The sequence below is a fragment of the Parasteatoda tepidariorum genome, chromosome 8, assembly GCF_043381705.1.
Source record: "Parasteatoda tepidariorum isolate YZ-2023 chromosome 8, CAS_Ptep_4.0, whole genome shotgun sequence".
In the NCBI taxonomy this organism is placed as follows: domain Eukaryota; kingdom Metazoa; phylum Arthropoda; class Arachnida; order Araneae; family Theridiidae; genus Parasteatoda; species Parasteatoda tepidariorum.
In genome coordinates this window covers 35300569-35323536 of record NC_092211.1, presented here as the reverse complement: position 1 = coordinate 35323536, position 22968 = coordinate 35300569, and the positions used below count along the sequence as shown (strand labels likewise).

Genomic DNA, 22968 nt, shown 5'->3' with positions numbered 1-22968 from the left:
GATGGTGAGACAGCTAGAGAGAGAAAGACGGAGAAATATAGATATAGATGGAGATTTATTGACTGATAGAACCACAGCTATTACATATTGAATTAACAACAGCTTATTTTAAAATTAACAACAGCACATTTTAAAATGACCGCCTGAATTTAAATGAATAAAACAAGAAGAAAGCTTCAAACAATGTTAAATGACTCAACTATTGACTGTAAAGAGTTTTTTCCTGCTGTTTTCCATTTTAAATCTATACCATTGCAGATTTCGATTAATATTCTGAGCCTGCCAATTACCAAGTCTATGCCAATATTAACATCTCTGTATGTTCCCACATACAAAGGGCTTGATGAATTTCCAGAATCAATTGAAACTCGATTAATTTGTTTATGATGATTTTCGTTAGGTGGCCTCCATGTTATTTCATGGATGTCTTTATGTAGAAACATTGTACTTTCAACGACCATGTTGTGAGCAATTGTGAAGTTGATGAGTTGCTCAACCATTAACATTTGAGACAGCATTTAAGCTGTGATTTCTTATAACATTTTTAAACTCTTAATCTCTCTGCCAACTTTATCGTTAAAATCATCCAATATTATTTTCAGGTCATCTCTAGGGCATGTGTTTCAAATTATGTCTAAAAGAAAGATGCTTGGGTTCTTCATTTAAAGTTTTTTTTCACCTCATCTTGTTTATCCTTAGTAGTTGAATGAGAATTTTCCTCTCTATCGAACACTAACATAATCTCAGAGAGATAGCCTGAAAATTTATAACAAGATGCTTAATTCTTTTATTAAGAAGAAATCCAGTTCCAAAAACATGTTTAGACTTATGGTAATTGAGTACTTTTTATTATTGTAAAGCACTGTGTACTTTTTACTTGTCCCCAATTCCAGTACCAATCTATAGAATTTCTTGAATTACCAAATGTGCAACAGCAAACAGCAACAAACATTAAGCGAGTTCTTTAATAGAACATTGAGATTTTATTTATGCATTAAAAATTTGCTATAATATGAAAAAATAATAAGTTCGGAAATCCAAAGATTATTATTTTTTCTAATTAAAACTTTTCCAAACAATTATCATTGCTTTGTATTTTTACAAGCAATTATGAAATAAAATCTTTTATAGAAATATTTTCATTCTATGGAGACTCGAACGATATTATTAAGAAAGAAACGAAGTTCGTTATTGTAAAATGACACTAGAAGAATGTTTTATTTAGTCGTAATTTGATAAAAAAAATCATTTGAATACTCAAAAAAAATCGCAAAAAATGACGCGAAGGAAATAAGTGTTTATTCAACGCAAAGTATATTCAACGCAGCAATGCAATATTTACTATAAATGTTCAAAATGGCCACTACCAACAGCAATACATGTTTGATAACGTCATAAAAGAGATTGGCTAACATGTTAAACTTGATATTCTTCAGCTGATCGTGGTCTGCCTGTCTCACTACTACCTTCTGACCATAGCTTTGCCAACCAATTACAACTATAGTTCGTACTATTAGTGGTGGTTGCAATTTTGAACATTTATTGTGCATAATATTGGTGCAAGGAAGCAATTTGAGTTGATTTTGCTAAAAGGCACATTTTCCCATACGTGTAAATTTTTTTTTGCGTTCGTGCCTTAACAATTTCATTTAGATCTCATACTCCTAAACAGAAATTACATGTTTTAGTACTCTCCAACACCTTGCAAAGTTTGTTCTTCCTTAGATCTAAATTAAATTGCATAATTAAAATGCAACAAAGAAGAGGTTGATAAAATCATCCTTTGAAGAACACTTTTAGTGTACCGTCATTCGGGGCTACTTTGTGCAGGATTTCGCAGTTTTTGAACTTTGACATGTAAAAAAACAATGTTAATTCAAACTTTAGTAAAATTTATCTATATTATATTCATAACTGGACTCAGACGAGTGAATTTGATAAATATTGGCATTATTTGTATGTAATATTTACGAATAATAAGTCAAAACATACCTTGCACAAAGTAGCCCCCAAATGGGGCTACTTTGTGCAGCGATAGGAATTCAGTTTAATAATCATGTTTTTAGTAAAATATTGATATAAAATTGTTAAAAAAGTTAATTGTTGACATTTTTAAAGACAAAAACATCAAGATATGTAAAGATATTAGTTTGAAAATAATTTTCAGCGTTAAAAAACCATTTTTTTTAAAGAATTTTTTCTTAAAAAGAATGTTTATTTCAAAACATTTGAGTTTAAACAAAAGGAAACCATATACATTTTTAAACATTGAAATGGATGAAATTTTAAAAATAATAATTATTACATATTCATTAACATTTATAATATTGTTAAATTTGAACATAACATCCTTGAATGAACATGACAGAACTTGCTCTTCAGTTTCTGTCAAAATCACCTGATGTCCTATAAAATATATTTTTATGTGTTAAATCGTTTGATTAATTCATTAGAAAAATCTTTGTAGAAGAAAAATAATAGTTTACCAGGAAGTTTCACGTGTTTCTTGTGAATTTTATTAGAGATAGTATTTCTGTGGATTTTGTACTTCCGAGAAGCTTCTGCAATCGACATACCACCAGCAACTGCTTGCAAACATTGTTGCAGCTTTTCTAAAGTGTAATCACGGTAGTTTCTCGTTCCAGGTATTTTTTTATAACGTCTGACCATTTTTCTGTCGAAAAAAAAAACGAATGAAACTTTGCACAAAGTAGCCCCAAAGTGCATTTTTTTTCATTTTCCGTTTATTTGTTATTAATTTTCAAATTTTTTTAACGCTAACATGATATAATTGTTTATTAATATATAAATAAAAAATTTTGCACTTACGACAATTGTTTTATCAACGTCTTTGCATTTCACAGCTAAAGTTTCCACGCACACTTTTCGACATCCGACGTCCTCGGAAAGTTGTTGACATTGGATGAACGAAACACACTCTGAGATTGTTTTAAAATTCGAAAAAATGTTTGTAGTAATAGAAGAGACTTCTATCTTCAAATTCCACACATTTTTAACGTGAAATAAACATAATACTGAATAGCAGCACTTGAAAAATGCCAAATTCGAATTTGCACAAAGTAGCCCCCGATGCACAAAGTAGCCCCGAATGACGGTACTGTTTTCCTGAATTATTAGGAATATTTTAATAGTTTTGTTGTAATATGAAAAATTTTACATGTTTAATAAATTTATATTGGAAATTCAAATGCAAATTACTTATTATTTTCAAATGAGGTTTGATTGAATTTTCCTTTTTCTAAGTAATTTTACATGACTTCATTCACTGAAAAATAATGTATGGATAACAAATGTATGTACTTACTTTTCATCATCTAGGAATCTTTATATAATGTCGAACTAACAAACTAGTATTTCTTTTTGACAGTTAAATTTTAACTTGCATTCACGCTCTTTGATTATTTTGTATAGTTTCTTTAATAACACTTTCATTTTATTTTTCGTAAAACAAAGCAGTTCCTCCCTTTAAAAAAGTTTCCTAATTACATTTGTTTGGAAATAGAGTTGACAGCAACACTGTTACAAAACACATTAACCAGATTATTAGAAAAAAATTTAAACAAAATATACTAATAATAACTCATTGGAAAATTCAATACCAAGCATTATAAATAATTGTGCATTTGTTTAAATATTTAAATCGTGGTTTTATTTTATCTTAATCAGAGATTAAATTAATTTTATGAATGCTAATATTAAAACTTATGATGTAATAAATCTGCTTGCTCAAAGCTATTTATTTGCTTTCTAAAAAGGCAGAAAAATTAATTTTTGTGGATAAGCAAACTGAGAAACACGTTTCAATTCAGTTCATTTCAGTTTGCATCAGAGCTCAACAATTATTCAGAGCTCAACGAACACCTATAAAATGTCTCCAGTAAGGTAACAGAGATTGGTTTTCCCCACTTGTAAATTTTTACAGTAACTGTCTTCGTAACTTTTTCACGTTCAGATTTTAGATAATCCCGGATCAAATTATGGTATAAAGCACCAGCACATTCGGTGTATCATCCGTAAAACCTATTGTATCGTAAAATCCATTTTTACCGCCAAATATTTCACCGTAAATTGCACAGTAATATTTATTTAGTTAGATTGAGTCAGTGTTTATATAGTTATTATTACTGTAAAAATTAGGATTTAGTGGATTTTTTTTCCGTTGCATGTTCCGGTGAAATAGATTTTACCTTAATAAGTACCGTTACCTTAAGTGCAGTACTTTTTACCGTAAAGTGAAAAGGAATTTCTTACAGTGTAGCACACCATAAGCAGTACTCTTGAAATGGAAAGGTAAAAAGTTCTGGAAAACGGTAAAAGATATAATCAGAAAGTGCAATCTTTAAGAGATGAAAAGCATTGTGCTCCGCTGAGCATAAAAAACAAAACAGCACTGAGAACAGTAGCACTACTTGCCACTCAAATTCTGAAATTGTTTGGATATGAAGCTAGTAACAACAGTGCTAAAAAACACAACGATAATTTTGTTGAAAAAAACCCCGCTAAAACAAATAAAATAAATTCATTTCCAAATTCAATACGAATACGAAACATTAAAAATTTATGCTTATTTATTTTAATGCTAAAAATCGTAGTTTTATTAAATCTTAATCAGCGTTTATAACCCTTTTAAAAACGTTAAGATAAAAATTTTCGATACAGTAAATTTGCTTGATCAGAAATATTCATTTGCGTCACGAAAGAACAGAAAAAAATTATTTTCAGAGATAAGCAAATTGAGAGAATAAAATAAGTTCTCTTCATTTTAGCTTGCGTCTGAACAATTTCTGCAAACACATTCAGAGCTCAACAAAAACCCATAAAAAGGCTCCAGTAAGCAAACTGAGATTGATTTTCCCCACTTGGAAATTTTTAAAGTGATTTTCCTCGTAAATTTTCCCTGGATACTCCTTCAGTTTAGCTCCCTATATGCTGCAGTCTTAAAATGGAATGGTAAGAAATTTTCCGAAAAAAAGGGAAAATATATAATCAGAAAGTGCAATCGATAAGAGTTGAAAAGCAAAGTACTTTGCTCAGCATAAAAACAGTAGCACTATTTGCCACTCAAATTCTGAAGATGTCAAAAAAGGAAGACTAGCACTTATGAAATTCCTTTCCTTTTTATGGGAGAAATTGTTTTAGCCCTCAGGGTTAACTTATAGGTTCATACTTTGTGAAACAGAAAATTTCTTTATGGTGTAAACCTTCTTTTAAATCTGAGTTTGTTTGTTTAAACTCAGACAGAAAATAAGCGCAAATATACGGATATATACATATATTTTTTTTTGCTGAGTTCACGATTTGTACATTCAGATAACTTTGTGTTTTACAAATACCAATTTAGTATTTATTCAAATTTTAAAAGATTTTTTTTTTATATTATAAAAAGTATATCCTGCGGCGCTTGAGAATATTTCCTTTTGGTCATTTGCGAGAAATTAGTTTGGTTCAAAATTTAAATGAAAAAATAGTTTTGAAAAAAGTTAATTTATAATAGAAAGAAATCTTTGTAAAAATTTATAAATACGTTTTGAAAATATATGTATTAACATGCACGTTAAATGTTGGTAACAAAATCAAGTTTTGCCATAGAAAATCAGAATGATTTATTAAAAGTCACAAAATTTTTTTGTGAGTTTTGTGATCATTATCAATGTTTTTTTCCTTGCATTAGCTGCAAGAAATTATGTACTCTAAAAATAAAGTACAGAATATGATGAATTGCAAGAAAATTTCTCCTTAAAACTATTAACAGAGGGAAATATTTTGCTATTTTGGATTGAAAAAGAGGCAATTATGGATTTATTTCTTACTGCATTTGTCGATATTTTTTTACTCATGTTCAATTCAAACTATGTCAATTAAAGTTAGGTTCAATTTAACGTCCTCAGTGGTGCTGTTTTTAAAATTAACAATTGAAAATTCTAAATACCAACTTAGTCAACAACAACGTTAGTCACTAAATATTAACTTAGGTATGTGCATGCGTTTACAATTAAGTAATTGATTATAAATGATGAATGATTATAGTATATAATGTGATGGAGCGTACATTTTTTTAAATATCAATAATTTGTAAGTATTTTTTATTATTTATTACAAAAATTATAAAATTTTAGCTAAAAAGTATTTAATATAAAGCAGAAAATGCTTAGTAATTAGAAGATGTTATTTAAACTTCCTTTTTTTTTTCTTTCTAACTCTTTTCGTCTGCTACTTTCATGGGTATTATTCGTAATTTCGTTTGATTGATAAACTTTGGAGATTTCAATTTTCACAGACGAAAATAAGAACATTTACACTTCAAATATTTAAAAAAATATAATAATTTACTTACAGTTATACCTTCTTAAATCAAAGGTTTTCATCAAAGTATATTTTTGTAATGATGTTGGTTATTTATTAATTAAAAGAAATACATAATTTACATAATTATTTTTAAACGTTTCATATATTATAAATTTTAATACCGAGAATTCTAAAAGAAATAAGCTATTAAATATTAATTTAATACTGATAGTTATGAATAATGTTACATCCCCTTTTTAGTGATAGATTATGGTAAGATTAGTGATGTGGTACAGAAAAAACAAGGATTACCGGTGATGGATTATGGTCCTGATTTACATGGCCTACCTTGTTATAAATATAATATATAATATGAACTACACACGGTATTAACCCAGGTATTAAAATAATAAAAAGTAATGTTATTTAAAGAGCAATAAAAGCTTTTAAATTAAAGTTTTTTCTTCTTTATGTGACAAAATCTTAAAATCCAGGTACATAGAATTATAAACAATATTTTTCTTGCATATACTGTTTTGATTTATGGAAACGACAAAATTTCAATTCAAATATATTGTTAATAAACTGAATATAAATCCTCAAGCTAAATCCTGGGTTAGAGTTTCCCGGAATTTACTTCAATAAATAAACTTTAATAAATTCTTTCTCATACAATGGATATTATGAGGCAGTTCAATATGTGGTACCGGCTTAAAAGATAAAGGATTACACAAGAGACAAAACTATTTTTCTTCGGTGTTTTATTTTGTACTGAAATATATTTAATGTAGTTGGATACGAGACCAAAAAAATATATTTATTATGTAACGCAAAGCTGAAAAAACAAACGAACATATTTTTAAAGTGTAATACTGTTGCAACTTGGATTACCATTGTTTTTTTAAACAAAAAGTTTGAAACACTTGAAAAAGAAAGTGGATTTACTTTTCTCGTTAATTTTCATTTATAAAAAAAATTATCGATTGCAATATTTCTGAGAAATGGATTTCAAATGTAATCCGTCTTTCTTTGTTGATAAATTTATTCTTTAAAATAAATTCTGATATTTTTTTAAAAATATTTTTGCATTTTACTAAGTCATCTGAGTAAATTTCGTATTGGAAGATTTGAAAGAAAATTAAATTAATCACGATGCTTTAAAAATAAGTATGCTTATTTGTTTTACTTCTTAGAAATTAAAATGAACTTATAAAGGAAAAAAAAGTACTACATGTTTTATCACAGGAAAAAAATCCCTTTTTTTTCATTAAATTCGATCCGTTCAAAGATAGATTTATCTAAAGAAATTATAAATCCTTCACGATATTTACAGTTTTGTTCTGAAATATATATTCTGAAGCAAATAATTTTACAAAATTTACAAAATATATTTATATAAAATCTTTTTTACTGTCATATTGAAATTAAATTTAAATTGATGTTGAAAGAAGATTCAAAACCAATTCAATATGTTTTAGATTATTCTGATATGTTTGATGTGTTCTTACTAAGTTAGAATTAATTAAATAATACTAATAAGCTTATGAAATTCACAATATTAGTTACTTTTGTAATGTTGAATGATCCATTGTTTTTTTTTTAATTTTAATATGCTTGCAATAATTATCTATGAAATTCAGTACTGCTAATTAAATTATGAATAGTTAAATTAGTTGTCTTTTTAGAGTGGTTTTTATGTTTGACTGAGCATATTTTCTCAATAAGTTACACATTAAACTGTACACATTAAATTAAACTTGATAGCTTGTTTTATAGAGTTTATTGTTTTTCACTTTAAACAGCGTATTTGTTCATTGTTGCAATTTGTACAGTTTATTGTTTTACTCATTATTTTACTTCTAACTGAAATATTTTTTCCTAAAATATGGAAATTTAGTTAACCCTTTTGGTATTTGCATTTCAAATCTAACACAATTTAGATAACATTTTCTACTTTCTTCAAAATGTTAAGAAAACTTTCTTTAAAAATGTTAAAAAAAACTATGTTGTTTGTGCAACCATGTTCATTAGTTTTATTTATAAGTTTATATTTGAGCAAATTGCGTTAATTAAAAAGCATATTTTTTTGACGAATTCAAAAATGAATTTTAAAAATCTCTTTGAAACATATATGTTTGAAACACAATTGATTCACGAAATTATAAACTTCATTAAGTCTTTAAACATACATAAAGTTCAAATCAAGGATTAATACGTTTTTATAATTTACATCCTTTTAAATTGCATAGCTTATTTAATTTATAAATTGAAGGAACATCTCAGCTTTTATGATCTTTAAAATTAGAAAAGTTATATTATTGTAAGACAAGTTTTGGTTGCTTTTACTTCTTCTCCAAAGAGAGCAAGCATTGTACATATTTTATTTAGAATAAAATGGTGAAAAAAATTTGCAATAAAGTTTAAATGTAATACTTTTATAACGTGTCCTTCTTTTTGACTAGAACACTGTAATTCAGGACACAGTGTAATGTACACTAGAAAAAAAGAACACTTGAAGTCCCTGGTCTCATCTCACTTCTCTGTTTTACTCCACCCTTCCCTAATCAGTTATGTTTATCTACAATTTTTATATTTTTGCCAAAAACAACTTTAATGTTGAAAACCGAAATATCCGTAAGCCATTGAGATGTGAAAGTAAAAATACCAAATGAATGTTTAATATAAGTATATTTTGGTTTTATTACTAGAATTATGTTGTTTTTTTTACCATAAATGTCATAACCATATAAGTTGGAAATTTTACCAGAATTATTTACCAGAATTGTTTTAAAAATTTACAATGGCATAACTCCGAATTCCAAATTCTATTTAATGCAATTTATATTTTTTAATTCATATTTTTTTACTTTATCCATTCATAATGTGAAGTATTAAGACTTAAGAAGTATTTATTAAAAATCGGAGACAACACGGAGTGTTATATATGAGCTCCGATACTCTCCGATATGCCGATATGTTATATAAATGATCGGATATGTTATATAAATGACACCGTATGAACTATTATTTATTATGACTAAATTTAAGTATATTTTAATGAACGATTATATATTGCATATTTTTATGATTAAAGGAGGTAAAAATGTACGGAGATAATGTAACAACTTTCGCACTGAAGAGCTAACTTGTATCAAAACAAAAAATACAGAGAAATAAAAGTAAAAAGTCAAAAAGTGTTTTAAGCAAGAAGTGAAAAAATATTAGCAAAAAAAACAGGAAAAAAAAAGAAAAAAAAACGATGAAAAATTGCAAAAATTGCAATAGTTTCAGAAAAAAATTTTAGTTGATGTTCTCAAGTAAAAGTGGACCTTTTAGTTGATCGAATTTAAATTTTTTAATTGCAACTCTGTGGGCTACAGTGGTTTTTACGTATAGTGGTTTTTACGATAAGTTTAACTGTTTATAATTTGGGGAATAATTTTTTTTGAAATCAAAAGTTTTTATTCCATTATACTTTCTGTATTTTTTTTATACCTTCATATTTGCAAGATTCTAAGAGTTACAATTTTTATGTTGAAAATCAAAGTGTAACATCTTGTTAATTACCTAAAACAGTGGTTGCTCTTATGATTTTAATACAGAGATTTACAGAGATATTAGAGAGATTAATACAGAGAATAATACAGAGATGTTACGTTTGTAACATCAAAAGAATACTATTATTTTCTGTTAATTTCAAACTCGTTCTTATAATGTTGAAAAAGGAAAGCATATGCTGCAAAAATCTTTATTTTTACGGCCTTTATTTTCATTTATAAAAATACCGCGATGATACATAACTTTTATGCATGAATAATGATGTTATGTTTCAAAAAAACATGCATCAGAATAATTGATGCCTCAGATCTCGTAAATATCTTTTTTTTGTTAAACTTGTGCTTTCATGTTTTACTCGAGTTATTCAATAAATATATATTTTTTAATTTTTAATTTAGCTGTATGAAGGTATGAAATTTATTTAAGTTAACTTAATTTTTAATGCTTTTATTTGCCTTTTTGTAAAATTATTCTACATAAAAGATATAAGTAAATTATAATTAAAAGAAACTTCGTGAGCATTGATATATTTTAATCATACTATATTTTAAAATGAATTGTTGTGGAGTTTTTACGAATAAATTCCATTTGATATAAAGATATAAATAGATATTTTAACAGAAAACGTGTTCTTTTAAAAATTGTTGTTATATTTTTAACACAATTTCATATTTTGTCCAATAATTTCAACAGTTGCGTGACAGGGATAATGGTTTTTCTTTCCGCGAGATAAAAAAAAAAGAAAACTTATTTTAAAAAAAAACTATTTATTTTTCTTAATACTTTTTTCGTCAAAGTAAAGCCCAAAACAGCGATTCTATTTGAAAAAATTCTAGTTACATTTAAATATAAATGAACGACGTAATGGAAAATTTTTATAGCTATATTTCATTGAAGCAAGTCTTTTGTATTCAGGGTCTGTAAGTGAACGATATTAACCACTTAAAATAATGGATTTATTCTTTTCTTAAACAAATATATTCTTTAAAAACCGATATTTAGAATTCCCTTGTGAAGAAAAGGTTGGCGCTCGTCACAAATAAATCATTTCTTGCAAGAATTTGCTGTCCTATAAAATCCTATAACTGTTCTCTAAAATAATCCATTATGCGATGGTTTTGTCTCAGTGGGTTTGCTTCACAAGCAAGAGTTGAGTAGAAAAAAGCTGCTGCTATATAAAATATTTTTGCTTTCTGCTGTTATTTACTCTCAAAATATACGCACTTAAATAAATTGTTTAGTAATGCACCAGCCAAGTTTTTGCGCTAAGAATATTCAGCTCAGTATGTGAGCATCTATTGATTCTTTTTAGGAAAATGCGTTTTAGGAAATTAAAATTGGGGCAGAGTGTAATGAAGTCTTTTAGTTAGAAAACTTCATTCCTGAAATTGAGAATTCGTAGGCGCTTCCTCCAAAATGTTATTAATTTACAAACTCATGCAGGCAGATTTATTTTAATGAAATATTTAGATCATCGAAAAATAAATGAATGCATGCAGTGTTATTTGTTATTCTTATTTATTCCAAACTTCTTTAAATTATACTTGTCATATTTGTGAATTTCTAACTGGCATCAAGCACAATTGATTATTTTTAAGGAACTAAATTTTAGGAAATTAAAATTGGAGTAGAGCTTTAATTTTCTAAAATTTATTTTAAGAATTAAAATTAAATTTTAATTTAATGTAAATTTATTTGCGGTGAAGTACTTTAGTTAGAAAACTTCATTTTTTAAATTCAGAAATTAAGAGGACGTCATACTATGAGAAAACATTTCGCTCATAAGCTGCAATAGTGGTAGAACTAAAAAAACACGCGTTTTGGACTAAGAACAGGTGTAAATAGGAAAATACACATTCTTTCAGCAGCAATAATAGCACCACTCATAATTCAACTTGAAAGTAATCTTCGTTTAAGCACACTAAAGCAGTTCTTATGCATTTACCTTAGTAATGAAAACTTTAAACCCACTTATTTCACAACATGAGTTTTTGAGTTGCGCCGGAATTGCAGCATATTTCATTCCTTTTTCAACTCCATAACTACTTTAAAATCGAAATAGAAAAAGTGTGCTTACACAAACCTAGAGTAAGCTATGAAGTTTCAAATACTAAAAAGAAATGTTTAAAATATCAAAATGAAAATAAATTATGTGACGATAACTTAGGATTACGAAATGAAGAAGTTTTCTTCCAATAGTTTGTTTGCCTTTTGATTTTTTGAATATTTTTTTCTGCAACATGAACTTAATGGGTAACTCTAAGTTTGCTTGCACTCACTTTTTCATTATTTTTTAAGTTTTAAAATAGAAATTAAGGTGAAAAAGAATTAGCGGTGAAAATTTTCTCCATTGGTATGGCGTCCTCTTAAGGATTCTATAGGGTTTCTTCCAAAATGTTATTAATTTACAAACTTATACAGGAAGGTTAATTTTGATGAGTTATTTTGATCAGTGGAGAGTAAAAGTGCCACATACAGTGATATTTATTATTTTCATTTTCAGCAAAATTCTTTAATCTATTGACGATTTTCCGTTTAAAAAGTCGTATTTAACTTGCAGTCATCTCCGTGTACTGAAACCGGTTTGTCTATGTACTTATTTCTCTAAATTAAGAGTTCTATAGGGCCTCTTCTAAAATGTCATTAATTTAAAAACTTATAATGGCGTTTTTAATGAATTACTTTGATCAGTGACAAGTAAATATACTGCATACATTGTTATTTATTATTTTTATTTACTGCGAATTTCTTTAAAATATACTTGCCATAACCACTAATTCTTTTTGATAAAATAAGAATTTGTGTGTAAATGAAATAACATTTGCTATATATCGCTCATGGGCTGCAATAGTGGCACAACTAAAAAAACGCGTTTTGGACTAAGAACAGGTGTAAATATGAAAATACACATTCTTTAAGCTGCAATACTTGCGCAACTCATAATTCAATTTGAAGGTAATCTTCGTTTAAGTAAACGAAAGCATTTCCTATGCATTTTTGCTTAGCAATGAAAACTTTAAACACACTTATATCTCAAAACTTGATTTTTTGAGTTGTGCTGCTATTGCAGCCCATGAGCGATTTATGCTTTCTTTTATTCGAATCAATAAACGCAATTTGTAGAAATTTTTGTACTGATATTATGTTCATTACTTCTGAAACAAACTATACTTATTCTCTTTCCAAATGTTAAGTAAGTATATTAATATGTATACAGTTTACTTTTCTCCACATTACAAAAGAAAGTTGGAGAATTTTGAATCATAATAGCTTTTAAATTTGCTGCAACTTTATTGGTGCAAAGTAAAAAAAAATATATTGGGTTTCTTAAGCTAGAATACGTTGCTATTATTTTACTTGAGAAAAAAAAATGGTCCCATCTAAAACTTTATTAACGCAGAATGTTCGAACCATTTTATTGCTCAAGGTACCGATCACATGGCTATTTTGTGGGAACTAATTAAACTTTATTTTCCATTGAACAGCCTACGAAAATTTAAAATCATTTATAGGAAAATAATGTTCAAGAAGCCATTGTTACAAATAACGATATATATGAAAACATCAATATCTAAAATTTATTGTTGTTTTTAACAATAACAAGGGGGAACAAATTTTTTGTTGCATTTACACAGATACTTGATCTTGCCTAATTAGGATACGTGGATTTCAAATCTAAAATTAGTTTTGCATCTAAAGCTACAATTTTTTAAATGACATTCTTTTGTGGAGATGTAAAAATTAAAAACACTATATACACCGAAGAGCCATTACAATATGACCACTCTCCATCTATAACAATGGTTTCGCCCATGTTTTCATAGTTTTTCTCCCAGGAGCAATGTTTTCATGGGCACATTAGGACCCATAATCCTCATAAAACAATCCCTGACGCCTGTAAGCTACTTGAACATAGTTGCAGACCAGGTTCACCCATTCATGGNTCAATACATTGGTCATTTTCATTTACACCTGAAAAAACAGTAAAAAAACATAATTTTTGTAACTGGGCGGAGTTACCCGACACATTTTGAAAAGAGCTGAAAAGCATGTATTTTTAAATTTCAATTTTTTAAGTTAAACTATTCTTTTTTTTTGGTTTATTCTTTTTGCATTATTTAATTAGATGATAAAACAAAGAAACATACAAAAATATTGATTATTATTATTTAATATTATACAGAAATATAAGCAATACTCCTTAAGTGGGCAGGGCTACCCGACTCTCCCCTATATCAAGAGGTTGCGTAAATTCTGCGACAAATTCTCGAATAGTTAGTGCACATCATCAGAATTGAAATTGCATTGTGGCTAGGAGTGTTTCCCAATTATAGATTGTTCAGACGCACAGGAAGTAACAGTTCACAATAAGGAAGGGTACCTGGTGGCGTATGATGCCATTTCCGGATGTTGGTTTCTATGCATTTTTATTCTCAATGTTAAGCCTTGTTCCCCTAGAAGCTTGTCGCAATATTTATGGAATCCAATGTTATATATAACGCTTTCAAACTAGTACCTTTCGACGAGAAAGACTAAAAGTGTAATTTTAAAATATTGCAGCTTAGAGAGAGAAACTAATTGCAGATTTTAAATTAGAGATTTGAAAATATCAAAAATAACGCAGCAAATAAAATGTTGTCAAAGGCATTATAGTTTAAGGTACTGATATTATGGTTCAGCTTTGAATGAATTTTCTGATGTACTTATAGAACTTTCTTTCTTATAGAACAGTATAAAAAATTCAAATTGTTTTGCAGGAAAACATTGCTAAAAAACTTATTGCTAAAAATAACAATAAATTTAAAAGCATCAATACTTCACTTATAAAATATTCCAAGAAAATTTCCAAAGAAGTCGGACACTTTTCTAATTTATAGGAGCAGATTAAAAAACAATTACTCAGTAATACAAAAACTGAATTTCTCAATTTTATTTATAGCAGAAAGTAATTACCAATTTGGACAGCTACAAATAACCTGCTTCGTTACATTCCCTTTGATAAATAGAAATTCTATTGAATTCTCCTTTCATCCCTGCTCAAATCAAAATGCTTCATGATAAATGAATCGAAGTTTTGATAAATGCTCAATCGCACCTTTACTTCTGTTCTTCACACTTTCTCTCACTCTTCTTTTTCGTTCTTTTTTTTAAAGTTAGAGAACATCACAATTTCAATTTTTTTTTATTATTTGCAGATAAAACGATTTTTTGGCAAGGCAATATATTTTATTCTTTGAGTTGAAAAATAAATCCTTTTCTCGGGGTTGATCGGAACGCAAGAAGTGATAAATGTAATTCCGCTCCAAGAACAAATTATTTCTAAGTAGGACATCACTTTATAAGCGTCGACATCACTAGAATTTACAGTACATTTGATATATATTTTCACAAAGACTTTTTTTTAAGAATATTTTGATACAGATCACAAAGAGACACGTAGAAAGATACTTTGATGCATTACATATCGTGATATTTTCATTGTTTTGGTGATATATTTCAGAAAATCTAGATAAAAAAATATTTGGTATAACACAATAATTTGTTAAAAATAGAATGACGCATTACATGATAATTCCTACAAATTACTTCTAAATTTCAACACAAATCAAATACCTAGGTAAAATTATATTTTTTAAAGATATGAGAGAAATGGGAAATGCTAATAGTATATTAGAATAATATCATAGAATGCTAATAGTACCATTGACATCGCTAAAATTTACTAATATAATACAATAATTCATACAATAATAATATCACCAATTTAAAATCATGTATTTTTTAAAGATATGGGAGAAATGGGAAATGCTAATAGCATCATAGAATAATATCATAAAGTGCTAATAGTACCATAGACATCGCCGAAATGTACTAACATAATACAATAATTCATACAGAAATAATATCACCTCGGTAAAATCATATTTTCTTAAGGAAATGGATGAAATGGGAAATACTAATAGTATCATAACTAATAGCTTTTTCCTATTTTTTAAAATTTATGTAAGTGTTAAAGTGTTTATGAATTAAGTTCAAAAATATATAAATTCATTGAAAATAGATAAAAGTAAAGGAACTAGAGTATTTATATTCCAAATTTCTTACAGTAGGTTCAGAGATAAATCGTTATAAATTTGGAGAAAAGATACGAAACAATCAAAAAGAAAATAACTTTTGAAATTTCAGTATTACTTGCAGTTTGATAAACGAAAACAACACTTTCTAATTGAGATAAAAATGTAATTTTTTTCAGCCGTTTACAAGTTAAATATTGTAATGATAATTGACTCGAATGATTAAGATTTCGTATAAACATGAGAAAATAATACAATTGTTCAAGGAAATGATTGATACGATTCGACTTAAGAGTTATTGAATATTAACTATTCAATTGGAATTGAGCTGCCACATAAAGTTTTCTTCGGTACAATTTCTATATAAACTGGAAAGACTTAGCCTACATAATTTATTTAATTTCGAAAGTTTATTTATTTATTTTTTTAACAATAACTTGTATAATTTATTGGATGGTTCACTGAATGATGCATGTATTTGTGGCATAACTACCACTATTAATATTAAATACCAATTCACTAGTATATGAGACATGTAAAATTGATTCTATCTTGAGGTACCTTGTAGTGCTTAAAATCATCACCAAGCTGACATATAAAGTAGCGCCACCCTAGAGCAGAACAGCAGAATGTTTTGTTGCAGTGTGGCGGCGTGCACGTAAAGAAATGTGAATAAAGTTTTGCTTTCATCCAAGAATGTAATGTTTTCTTTTTAAGAGCAAAATGCTCATTTAATTAAATCTTTGGGTGGTCTAATATGGATAATCAACTAATTATTCCACATATTCATACAACTTCTGCTATGTACTACGAATGCTCAATGTGTGCACTCTTAGTCACATGGTTCACATCTCGATGCTACTGCATCGCTTTTCATGTATTCACTAGCATTCCTATCATAGCAGCTATAATGCGTTCCTGCACAGTTGATGACATTGAAGGGTACAGAGACTTGGAACTACGTGTTATTATGAATTGTGTCACAATATTCAGGAACGCATCATTGCTGCTGTGGTGGAAGAAAAATGCTGTTGAACATACGTAGGGCACTGTTTTACTACTAAGTTTATGCGCTAGGTGGCGAAGGGAACACTCATTTAACATTTGTAGCATTTATAAGAAGCATGGTGATCGTATGTAGATTTCTGCACCTCACCCATTTTTGTACGTTGTGTGTTCCTAAATAAGCAAACATTTATTATGTGAACATTAGCGAAAGAAGCACTCTTTGAACATTTTATTTTATATTTTATTTTATTCCCGGTGTTTGAACAGCCAACCCGATTTCAAGTTCAAGACTAAATTCCGTAGACTTAAAATTTTGAACTCAACCAGAAATTTTGAACTAGAAGTCAAGGGTTCTTCAAATCAAGCATTTGGACAAACTAGCCTTATCGAAGGATTTTGTGATTAAACTAACCAGAATTTGTGTTACATAGAGAAGAAAAACTTGAAACTTTCTCATGGTTAGCTTGACCATGGGGATTCCGATTCGGAATGCATAATCCGTAAACCACTGAGGATATTTTACGCCAGCAATGTGGTAGGTGAGGACCGGGAGCAGACTTTGTATCAAGTATTAGAAACTGGTAAACATATGTATATTACTGTGCGTCACCCATTTTTCATGTGACGCGTGTTCATAAATGAACACGCCTTTTGGAGGAAGGCTATATGACAAAAAAGCACTCACTGAACATTTGTAGTATAAACCAGAAATTTCGTAAGAGTATCTATATATAAGTGTTCATCACCCAACTTTGTGTGTGGTGTTTTCGTAAATAAGCAGTCCTTTGAAATTGGATTAATCATTTAGGCTTACCCTATAAATAAATCTTGAAGAAAACGTAATTTATAAAATACCTAATTGGTATAAAATATTATACTTATTATGAAAAAATTTAAACGTTGCTTGAATTGTAAATCATTCATTAGAATTTAAACAATGTTTATTTTCATTACCAGGACTTAAAGTAAACAAAATTTGATTTTAAAAATGCGAAGGCGTTTAATTTAATTGAAATGTATCAATACATTTACAACAATACAATTTTAACCATCGTTACCTTACAACGTGTTTCTAACAGCCCCAACTGTCGATGTCCTTTAAAGCATTGTCACAATATTTATAGATTAAATAAGACTCACTTTCCCTAGAGATATAGCACGCATAAGATATAGCTCTTGTCGTACTATGGCAGAATCACTTGAAGCATAAGTCATCAGCATTATAGCTCTCCCCGGCGTAATGTATCAACATTGATATGCGAAGTGCTGTCAGATTCATCAAATTGCTTTTGATATGTTGAGTAGTTAAATGAATGAGTTAAAATGAAGTTCCTTTTTGTTGCATCTACCCATTTCCATTTAAATGTCAGAGCACGAGCGTATAATTTATAGTTATTAGAATTTATGGTTATTTCAAGAATTATTTTATGTTGAATTAAAAATTTTAACATCTTACATTTTTGTTTGGCTCTGAAATTTTATAGGGCATTCGTAAAAAGCTACATTTATTATACATTGTTTCTAATTGAAAAATGGAATGATAGTTCGCAGAATACTATTTTTATGTCTACCTTTCAACGAAATTACAACAAAAAAAAATCCTTTTAATAAATTTCTATTAATTACAATGCAAAGTCAACAAATTAATTATGACATATATAAATGTAAAGTGTGAAATCCATAAAATTTAATGCGATAAATTTTCCTGATTTTGCAATTTATGCCATTTTCAAAATTATAATTAAGTTGTTGATGCTGCCTTATGCCACTTGTCAATACTACAAGCCTATTTTAAGGCAGAAGGAAGTGTTTCTTCTTTTTTTTCAATGACGCCATCTATGATCAAGAATTCGACTTCTGCCACACACATATGTCACAGCTCGTTTTACAGGGAAGACACATACACACAGCACCCATCCGGAGACAGTAATTTTGACCTGAACCAGAGCATGATCAATCTCCGATCAAATACTCCCGAGTTAATGATTTTTTTTATAGGAACTTAGAGGACTTTGTGACCCCGACAGATTTAGCTTGCATCAGTCACCATTTAGTGGTGATCCAGCGGAGGGGGGGGGAATACAACTCATGACCTCTTGGATTTGAGCCCTACCAACCAGGCTATCCCGGCCCATAAGTTAAGTCCTCTATGCAATAAACGGATGAAAAGTAACTCGATAGATTTTTAATATAAAGTCATTTTTTAATATTCTTATTTTATAACCATCGTTGAACAGCCGACCCATTTTTTGGGTTTACGACTATTTATGTTCAACTCTGTAGCCTTGTAATTTTGAGCCCAATTCAGAGGACAAGGGAACTCCTGGATCAGGTATTGGGAGAAACTTGCATTCGTGGTGGATTTTTTGATGGAACTAACCTGCATTTGCGTCATATGAAGAGAAAAACCAAGAAAACCTCCCACGGTTAGCCTGAAGACAAGGAGACTCTAATCCATGATCCGTATACCATTGAGGATATTTAACGCCAGCACTATGGTCGGAGCAAGCCGGATGCTGAATTCATTCGTATCGACCAGCCATGACTGGGATTCGAATCCGGTTCACCTAATTGGAAGGCGAATGCTTTATCCCTTGAGCCATAAAATTTTTAGATACAATTTCTCCGAATTTTTATATTAACGTTATTCTGAATCACATTACTTTATAAAAAATAACTAGAAATGTAGCGTTTGTATTAAAATTTTCCTCTGTATACAATTTAGATGGCAAAGATAATATCCTGTAAGCTTTCTTAAGTCTTGCTATGAAAATGTACCCATTGCATTGGAAAGCTTAAATTGATGAAAATTATGACGAAGTCGGATGCGATTATAGTGTACCATATTCAAGGTATTATGTGTTCAATGTATGAAATGTAGAGTTACTTGTCACTGAAAAATTATGTATGATCGGAGCCATGTGTACTACATTATTTAGAGAGCGAATAAGGCTGAGGAAAGAAAAAAAATGAAGAAGGTCATTAGGGTAGTTTACTGTAGAAAAACCCGCATTTAATTGAGAAAAATAAGTTCCCTAAAACAAACGCATGGAATTCCCCCAAAAATCATTCTTATCAGTTATAGAATGAACCAGAAAAATTAATGTCTTTGCCAATTACGAGTTCACTTATTTATGAGTGTTAATTTCATATAAGGTCATTATCTCCGCTTTATGGTTCAGTGTTTGGTTTTGTTCGTTATTGACCATGTACAAGGCTTAACTTCAAGTAAGGATACCATAAATTTGCAATTTGTAAATCGTATATTTGGGCGTATCATATATATTTGGGTCATTGAATGGTATATTTATATATTAATCGTTAATGCTCAATAGGTTGACCGTAAATATGCTAATTATTGAGTGCCTAAAATTTAGAAATCAGGCTGAGAAACTAATATTTTTTTTGAGAAAAAAAAGCGTGTGTTTTAAAATTTTATTTCTCAATAACTATTCAATTGATTTCGTAAAAATATTTTATTTTGTTATTTAAAACTACTAACTGTAAAATAATGTAAAAATTTGTTCCCTTTACAATTAAAACATTTTTTTTTTACTATTGTTAAATGGTATTAGTACTTTAAATGTTATTTACTTATTTTGTCTTTTTTCTGAATTTGTGTAAATCAGTTTCATTCTTTGATTAGATGGTACAATAGAAATAATACTTATTAAAAATCTTCTTTTTGTATTTAATTATTTTTGGAAAAATGAGTTTCATATTTGTGTGCAAAAGGTTTGAGATCGAGCGTTATACTGAAAATGGGTAATTAACATTTAAGGAGCCAAATTTTTGATTCCACTCCAGTCTAAACTATTGATTTCATAATTACAAGATTGCTGCCACCCCTTCCTGATTCGAAGATCAATATTCGAATCCACTGAAAAAAAGATATGTCCATTCAGCGAAAGAATGTTTTTGTGTCTTATATGCAAGAAATTGTGAGAATCGGATTACAAGGTCAAATACATTTAAGTTGTTCGATCTTTTTTTTTCGCACTTTGCTATAAAGCTGTTCTAAGTAGTTTAATAACATTAGTGATCACAATGATATAATATTGCTTTTGATTTTATGAATGCAATAGCAATGAAATTCTTTTTTCACTTTTTCTACTAACTACATCATACACCGAAGAGCCATTACATTATGACTACCCTCCATCTATAAAAATTGGGTTCGTTCAGGTTTTCATGGTTTCTCTCCCAGGAACAATAATTTCATGGGGCACATTAGGACCCATAATTCTCATAGAACAATCCCTGACGTCTGTAAGCTACTTGAACATAGTTGCAGACCAGGTTCACCCATTCTGGCAACAGTTTTTCCTGCGGGGGATGGTCGAATAAGGGTCGAATTGTCATGGATTGGTTCGAGGAACATTCCAGTGACTTTCAAGTGATGTCTTGGCCCTCAAATTCACCTGACCTTAATCCAATAGAGCATTTGTGGTCCTACTAGGAAAACCAAATTCGTGCTGCCACGCTAACCCATCGCAATGTGAAGGAATTGCAGGACCAGTTGGTGAGCGCTTGGTACCAGATACCTCAGATTACCTTGTGGAATCAATGCCACGGCGGGTGCTAGCAGTTTTGAAGGCTAAAGGTTGTCCTACATGTTATTAGCAGGGTGTTCATAATGTAATAGTTCTTCGGTGTATATCAAATAGGAATTAGCACTAACAAAGTTTGAAAGAATAGTTTCACCGTACTATTTTCTACCTGCAACGAATATTTAAATTTTCGAAGGAAATTATTATTATTATTATTAATATTTTTGAGATGCTTATATTTTGAGTAAATGTTCAACGCAAATATATGTTTACTGAAACGATTAATTACTAATCAGGCGAAAAACAATGATTTTATCTATTTATTTATCTATAACTGCAGTTACTATTATCAACCGTTTTTTTCCATTGTTGAGGATTTCAAAGAGCAGTTTTCAATGCTTTACAATGTATACGCCCAACCTAACTTGTAAAATTAAACATTAATTCAAAGCTTATTTGGAAGCGGTATTTCTTATAATTTTTTTTATTGTTCATTTTATTAGTGGTAAAAATAGAAATATAATTAAGTCGTTTGTTGCATATCATAAAATAACGAGATATGCAGTAGGCTGAGTAGCGATCGAATTGAAGATAAGTTGAATTCGATCTCTTTTTCCGCTTTAATAATTAATAAAGCGTAACGGTCAGTAATAATTTATGAAGGCGTTGTATTTTAAGACGACATTGACAAGCGTGTCAAGGAGTTTCCAGCAATTAAAAATGGGTGGAGAGCGAAAATAAAAATTATAAAATCAATTAACAATTCCATATAAAATGAATGAAATATTTTAATGAAAACTCGTATTGCTGTTTTCTTTAAATGCATATACTATTATTATGCTTANACAAAAATTATAAAATAAAAATTATAAAATCAATTAATAATTCCATATAAATTGAATGAAATATTTTAATGAAAACTCGTATTACTGTTTTCTTTAAATGCATATTCAGTGATAATCAATTTCAATAATTATACAAAAATTATAAAATAAAAATTATAAAATCAATTAATAATTTCATATAAATTGAATGAAATATTTTAATGAAAACTCGTATTACTGTTTTCTTTAAATGCATATTCAGTGATAATTAATTTTAATAATTATACAAAAATTATAAAATAATAATTATAAAATCAATTAATAATTCCATATAAATTGAATGAAATATTTTTATGAAAACTTGTATTACTGTTTTCTTTAAATGCATTTTCAGTGATAAACAATTTTAATAATTATACAAAAATTAGGAAATAAAAATTATAAAATCAATTAATAATTCCATATAAATTGAATGAAATATTTTCATGAAAACTCGTATTACTGCTTTTTTTAAAAATGCATATTCATTGATTATCAATTTTCATTTAATTACTAAATAAAATGAATAAATCTCAAAAGTAGTATAAAATTGTTTTAATATGTAGAAATATTTTAATTAGTTTTAAATTATGAATTGGTCAATCACAA

At 28.6% G+C, this 22968-nt stretch overlaps 1 protein-coding gene across 1 annotated transcript in view; it reads left to right on the top strand.

Moving 5' to 3' along the window:
- LOC107455980 (cell adhesion molecule Dscam1-like) overlaps window positions 1-22968 on the top strand; it is a 428665-nt gene that overhangs the window by 89220 nt on the left and 316477 nt on the right. The window lies entirely within an intron of this gene.